Source organism: Nycticebus coucang, chromosome 9 (genome assembly GCF_027406575.1).
Source record: "Nycticebus coucang isolate mNycCou1 chromosome 9, mNycCou1.pri, whole genome shotgun sequence".
NCBI classification, from domain to species: Eukaryota; Metazoa; Chordata; class Mammalia; order Primates; family Lorisidae; genus Nycticebus; species Nycticebus coucang.
Genome location: NC_069788.1, coordinates 42,620,485 through 42,628,259, shown reverse-complemented (window position 1 = coordinate 42,628,259; position 7,775 = coordinate 42,620,485).

Sequence of the window (7,775 nt, the reverse complement as noted above, 5' to 3'; positions counted from 1 at the left end):
CAGAAATGCCTGCCCTCAAGAGCAGATATTCTAGTGGAGAGATAGACAATAAATGTAAAAAATAAATCAACATCTCAGAAAGTGATAAATGTGAAAAGCAAAGCAGGGGAGAAGATTGGGGGTGTGTGGGTGTTAGGAAAATCCTTGTAAGACAGCATTTAAGCAAAGATTTGCGTGGGGCCAGAGGGTGAACCAACAGATATCTGGAAGAAGAGCATTCTAGAAGGAGAAATAACAAGCGCAAAGGCCCTGAGGTGAGAAGTTAGCAGGGGAAGGGCAAAGAAGCAGCCAGGTGTCTGGAGCAAATGAAATGAGGTCGGGGGTGGGCCTTGCGGACTGTTGGACTACAAGGACAAGCACTACTATGATCTTGGCTGTAACATTCAGTGATACATAAATTGGACATATTCCTAATGTAGCCCAGAAGAAGGGACCCTTGAAAAGAGGGGGAAATTGGGTAGTACCTGTGGCTCAAAGGAGTAGGGTGCTGGCCCCATATACCACAGGTGATGGGTTCAAACCCAGCCCCGGCCAAAAACTGCCAAGAAAAAAAAAGGGGGGGGGACTAAGGCAAGAGTAGTGGACATCCAGCCAGGGGTCTTCCTGATTTGCCTTGCAGGGGACTGGAGTGTGGTCAGGAGGGAGGGTGGCTCACTCACATTGGAGCACTGAGGCCTGAGAGAGTGGAAAACTGAGGAGTATTTGTCAGCCTTGAAGGGCTGGGCCACAGTGGGGATGGGGGAATAGCTGGGGCTTGGCAGGATTGATCAAGGGGAAGACCAAAAGCCAAACTCAGAGAAGGCAGCAAGTTGCAGAAAAAGAAACTTGTGCAACCCCTTTCTGCATGCTGGAATGCCCTACTGCCTACTCAGGAAAGATCTGTGGAGGGCCCGCTATGTGGCAGGCACTGTCCTAACTTCTGGGGGCACAGAGACAAGCCAAGATCCTGCCCTTTTAGGATTTGTAAGGACTGTGGCCTCGGGTGGGATTTGAGTGTCATTTGTCATAGTTTCCCAAGTTCCTAGTTATTTGTTTGAGAGGGAAGAAGAAGGGAAGAAATCTGGTGGGAGGAGAGGAGGCATCCTGCAGCTCTTTGAGGGGAGAGATGGGCTTTAGAGGGCTTCCGTGGGCTTGGTTACGTAAGCGCTCTCCTGGAAGTCCGTAAAAGAGGAGCTTAGTAACCAGGTGGGTTAATGCTGGCAGTGCAGGCAGAGAGTAACTGCTGCTGTTGTGTGGGAAGACAGTGAGAAGGTAGCTCAGGTCAGGGAGTGAGTGGATGGGAGAAAGGTCACCAGTGGGCAGTGCAGGGACAATTTGTTCCCTTTCTCCACTTGGAAACCTGTTGAATCTCTCTAAGCCACTCATGTTTCCTTATGAGCTGCTGTGAAGATCCAAGCAGTCAGGACCTCAAGAAAGGCCCACAGCCATTTAGAGATAAAAGGATCCCGACCTGGGGCATGAGGGCCCGAATGCCAGCTTTGTGCTCGCTCTCAGGGTGCCTTCTCAGGCATGACCTGGCACCACTCCTGGGCTCTGGCCTTGCCTTGCTGGCTCCCTTCTGGCGCCTTCCTGGCCAGACCCCGGCCCTGGCTCTGCCAGGCTCCTCCTCTCCCCAAGAAACACAATCCCTCCCTTTGCCGGCTTCCAGCCCTCAAGAGGCATATCTCATGCCAGCCTGCGCATTCACTGTTAGCTCAGCCCCACTGTGATTTCAGTCCCGGTTTCCCAGGATGCCTCCCTAGGCCCCACCTGATCTCTGCCTCTTGTGACCTTGAGTCCTGCCTGAATAGTGGGGCTGGTGCCAGGGCCTGGCACAGCCTTGGCCAATCCCTGAGAATGCCAGTGTTGAAACTAGATAGCTCACACACCGAAGAAGAAAGAGCTGTTTATGTTCTTCCCTGACGTCCTCCAGCCACCCACGTCAGGACTGACACCCATTTGCTGTCTGGCCTTTGCTCTGTCCTTTCGACTCCCAGAGCAGACCCTCCACCTGGCGCAGTTGGCTGTGATGAGCCCTTGTGGGGCGGGGTGGGCTTTGCCTCCCCATAGTCCTCAGGCCTGGCACCTGTGCCTGCCGAGGGGCAGGCTGGCAGCACGAGGGCCTCCCAGGAGAAAGCCTCAGCACATGGTGAAGTTTCCAGCGAGGGGGACAGAGTGGAAAAATTCTGGCTGCTTGGGGGAGGGGACAGGCAGGACTAGTCTCCAAGGAAGTCGGGCGTTTTTCAGCTTCCTTCCTCCCAGCCAAAGACTGTCTGCTCATAGTGCCCACCCCTTCCATTGGCACTGGCAGAGTGGCTTCTGCCCACCATGTGACTACCTGACAGCACCTCCCAAAGACAGGTGTGGGGCGGGCAGGAGAGTGGGTGAGGTGGGGCAGGGAGGGGAAAGGGCTGCAGCAGCCACAGGAGCAGGCTGTACCTTCCCTAGAGCCACATCACCCTCCTCACCGCCCTGTCTGTCATAGGCCATTAAGCCCTTGGCAGGTGCTATCCACTTGGCTGAGGCTGGAGGCAGGTGGAGGGTAAGGGGGAGCCTGGGAACATGCCAGCCTGTCCCCTCCCCTCCCAGGCCTTGTCTCCCTGAGGATAAAGGCTCCTCTGGGGAGTCCTCCCTCTCCCCTGAAAAAGCTATACCATCACAAGCCCTACACACACACACACACACACACACACACACACACTCACGGCCCACATACACACATACACCACACACACACATTCACAGCATTCCAATTTAAAAATCTGACACTTCCTCCCTGGAAGCCCTCAAATACCCTCTGCTGCCCCAAAGCTACCCTGACAGGTTATTTGGGTGCCCCCAATCTGCATATAAAGCCCCTCTGGGGCGGCGCCTGTGGCTCAGTCGGTAAGGCGCCGGCCCCATATACCAAGGGTGGCAGGTTCAAACCTGGCCCCGGCCAAACTGCAACCAAAAAATAGCCGGGCGTTGTGGCGGGCGCCTGTAATCCCAGCTACTTGGGAGGCTGAGGCAAGAGAATCGCTTAAGCTCAGGAGTTGGAGGTTGCTGTGAGCTGTGTGATGCCACGGTACTCTACCGAGGGCCATAAAGTGAGGCTCTGTCTCTACAAAAAAAAAAAAAAAAAGCCCCTCTGCTTCCCTAGGTAGGGCTTCCTTGTCAACCAGGGAGGGACTGCCCAGCCCTGCAGTTCCTGCTTGGCTTGGGCCTCCTTCCCTCCCTCTCCACCTCCCTCTTTCTCCCATCTGGGCTGCAGAGAACAGAGCTCTTCCATCCTTCCAGGGGCTTGAAAGCAGAGAAGAGGAGAGAAAAGCAAGATGCTTATTCATGTCAAGGGCCCTTAGAGCCCTGAAAAGGAGGCACTGCCCCCCTCAGGGAGGTCTGTTCACACCCACTGGATCAGGGGTCCCCTTTAGCTCACAAGCACCTTGACTTGGCCAGCCTCCGGGGGTTCCCTTCAGCTGCACGTTCCACCATTCCCCAGGCTCAGGACGCCCATGTGTGTGAGACCTGCCCTTCCCAGTCTAGCCATGGTCTCTGGAGCCCACATACCTCTACACATGCTGTTCCCTCTGCTTTGAATGCCCTTTCCTATCTTGGAGAGTTAGTCTACCTGGAGAGTTAACTCCTCCTTCATCCTTCAAGGTCACCTCTGCCATTAAGGCTTCTGATAACACTTCTTCAGGTATTCATAGCTCCCTTGTTCAAAGCATTTGTCACGTTACATTTAAAAAAATTTTTTATTTGTTTTTTAAATTTTACTTTTATTTTTTTGACAGTCTCACTCCATTGCCCTGAGTAAAATGCCATGGCCTCATAGCTCGTAGCAACCTCAAACTCTTGAGCTCAAGTGATCCTCTTGCCTCAGTCTCCCGAGTAGCCAGGACTACAGGCATGTGCCAGCTAGTTTTTTCTATTTTTTAGTAGAGATGGGCCTCATGCTTGTTCAGGCTGGTCTCGAACTCCTGAGTTCAGGTAATCTACCCACTTTGGCCCCCTAGAGTGCTAGGATTACAGATGTGAGCCACTGCACTTACCACATTGTATTTTAGTGATTAATAGGCTCAGCTTCCTTATTAGAGTTCGAACGAAGAGGTAGGGGGCTGGTTTAATCCACAACCTCTGCCATAGTAAATGCTCAAGAAATACTTGTCTACTGAATGCACGATGTCATGAATGGGGGAGAAGGATAGAATTAAGTAGAGAGGACACCACATCTCTGAGGAAGGAAAGGAAGTACATCCATGGATTTCAAAGAAGGCTTCCTGGAGGAAGTAAACAGGTCGAGACACCCTAGACAAAGGGAAATGACTGATCGAAGCAGGGAGGAGCATAGCAAAGGGCTTCACCCAGGAATAAGAATGCTAGTAGCCAGTGTTCTCTGGGGGTCTACTCTGTACCAGACCTTACTCTAGGCCTCTATACATATTATTATCTCCTTTCATCTTCATAATGACCACAGGAGGTTGACATGACATGTATGATTATCCCCATTTCACAGATGAGGAAAGTGAAGTTCAGTTTCCAAGTTATTACAAAGAATTGGAATAATTAGGAATAACACAGAACACAGGAGTTGACCTTATATGATGGGGTGAGGGTGCTGCCTGAAGAGTTAATGCTGCAAGTCTAGAGTAAACATGGCAGAGATGGAAAAGCAGGCCAGGTGTGAAGTGGGGAGAGCAAGGATAAAGTGAACCAGTGTGGAAGAGCTGGGACTCTGGAGGATGACAGGGAGCCACTTCCAAGCCATCAACTCTGATGACATTGGTGACCTGTAGAAGCGTGTGCCCTTAGCTCTAGAGCTAAACAAACACCTGGCCCAGGAGCTAGACAAGCTGAAAAGGAAGGAGATGAGTGGAGAATCCACAGACCCACATCAACATGCATGAGCTGGGCTCCACACCTGTAGCTCAAGTGGCTGGGGCGCCAGCCACATACACTGGAGCTGGTGGGCTTGAATCCAGCCCAGGCCTGCTAAACAACAATGACAACTATAACAACAACAACAAAAAAAAAATAGCTGGGCATTGTGGTGGGCGCCTGGAGTCCCAGCTACTTGGGAGGCTGAGGCAAGAGGATTGCTTAAACCAGTGGTTCTCAACCTTCCTAATGCCGCGACCCTTTAATACAGTTCCTCATGTTGTGGTGACCCCCAACCATAAAATTATTATTATTTTCATTGCTACTTCATAACTGAAATATGTGTATTCTGATGGTCTTAAGTGACCCCTGTGAAAGGGTCAATTGACGCCCAAAGGGGTCGTGACCCACAGGTTAAAAACTGCTGGTTAAGCCCAAGAGTTTGAGGTTGCTGTGAGCTATGACGCAACTGCACTTTACCCAGGGTGACAGCTTGAGACTCTGTCTCAAAAACAAACAAACAACAACAACAAAAAAAAACATGCATGAGCTGGAGCCCTGTGCCAATCTCAGAAACAAAACACAGTTGCTGAGTCCCCTGTGCCAATCTCAGAAACAAAACACAGTTGCTGGGTCCCCTCCTACAGCCCAGAACATGCAAGGAAGGGGATTCTGGGCCTGGGGCTCAGCTCAGCTGACACAGCATAAGGCTCTACTTCAGGTCACACAGCCAGTACCTGGTGGGCTTAGATCCCAACCCAGAGTGGGTTTGCGCAGAAAGGAAGTAGCCAGGAATGTTGACCAGGAGGGTCTTGGCTGGCTGCCCAATGAGTTCAGGATGTCTTCTGTGGGATAACAGTGCTGGTTTCAGAGACTGTGTGTTGAGTTGGAAGTGAAGGTGGGACATATACTTGGTAATGACCTGAAGGTATTGCTGGGTGGCAGGGCAGGAAGAGGTACATGTGGGACCTCTGGGATGAGTTCTGAATGGGGTGGTGGGAGGTGTGTATGAGACCATGATGCCTGGGCTCGGCTCAGGTGATGCTTGCAGGTGTAGGCAGAAAGGCTGACAGACTGTGAGGGACCAAGGTCAGGGTGAAGGGGGGCAAGGGAGGCAGAGCTCTGGAAGATGAGTAGAGATCATTTTGGGGGTGTGAACATTCTAGCTCCTCCTTCCAGGGCAGATGCAGCTCTGATAGTACCTGTGCCACATTCGGGGTTGAGCAGTGGAAGGCCTCTACCCTCCTCTGGAAACTCAGAGCACTGGCACCTGATGATTGAGACAACCCTTAGGGCTTGGGGTATGATATTAGTCTGTCCCACCTGCCTTCTGAGGCCCTACCATGTGCAGGACAGGTGCTGGGGCTGAGGGCCAACCAGGAAGCTACATGCCCAAGGCCTGCTCACACACTGCAGTCACACCAGAAAGGGAGGCTCCATACCAGGGAGGATGTTCAGGGAGCAGTGGCATTTAAAGATAAATTCGATCAAGCTGCTAGATCTAACCACCACTGAGAGGAAATCCAGAGGGCAGCACTGCAAAGGGACCTACAGAGCCACCAACACAGTGTCCTTGTCAACTATACTGGATGGGAAAACAGAATAAGAGTGAATCTATGGGTAAATAGCAGTTAATGTGACAGCTCATTGGAATGTGTGAACCTCATTTGGATCTTGATTTTTTGAAAATCATGATATTGATGAAGAATTAGCACTTTGAAGGCTTTCTGGATATTTAATTATATTGGGGAATTGTTGCTCATGGTGTGATGATAATGGCAGTATTACTTCCTGTGAGCACATGTATACAACATATAAAGCAATATTACTATTATAAACGTGTATTCATGAGTGTACATTTATGTGGGTGCATACATATATATTTATTTACTTAAGGAGTCCTTATCTTTTACACACACTGAAATATTTATGGATGAAATCATGTGACATCTGGGATTTTCTTCAAAATGGTATGGCGGAAGACAGCAGACGTGGCTGTAGCTGGGACAGGGGATGGCTGTGCATTACGGGTTGTTGAGTTACTGGTTCATCAAGGTGCATTGTACTATTCTGTCCACTTCTGCTTATGTTCTGAATTCTTCATAATAACAAGTAAAAACAAAAACAAAAAAGTGAGGAGGATGGGTGAGATACAGGGCTGGGGCAGGAGCCTGACATCTGGTGGAAGAAGCGGCTCAGGCGGAGCTGAGAGGGGGTGAGACTGCAGGGCGTGTGAGGTCCCCAGGGTTCACAGTTGCTGGAGCATGAAGCTCTGCCAGGCACTTTGGGTACCAGATGACTTAGGCTCAGACCCTACCCTCCAGGACAAAGACCAGTTTCAGCAGAGAGCCCTGGCTCAGGACAAGCAAAAAAAACATACCAAGTGGGAGAGTCCCGAAAGGCCTGTGAGGCTTAAACAAGGGGAGCAGAAGCGGTGGCCATTTGTTCTGGAAGAGCTGAGAGACGAGGTGGTACTGAAGGCGTCAGGTGGAGAAAACCTCGTAGGAGCAGGGAAGCCCGAGGACGGAGCAGCAAGAACATGGTCATGAGGGTCTCAACACATCTCTGCTGGACTGTAGGATTCACACCACCTTTGCTTTGGAAATATGACCTTGGATAAGTTATTTATCCCCTCTGAACCTCGCTTTCTTTGTGGATAAAATGGGGATAGGAATAGGACCCACCTCATAGGGTTGTTATAGGATCAAATAAGAAAATACTCATAAAGCACCAAAAAGAGTGTGTGTTAGCTATTATTATCATCAGGGTTATAGAAAGGAAGCTGTCCTCCCTTGGGGCAACCTACCCTTACCAGGTTTGTGATCTATTTTTAATAAAAGAAATTGTTTCCTCACAGCCATGAGCAGGGGCAGATGCAGAAAAGAAGTTGCTAAGAAAAGGAACAAGTAACTGCCACTGGACCTTACTATATATGA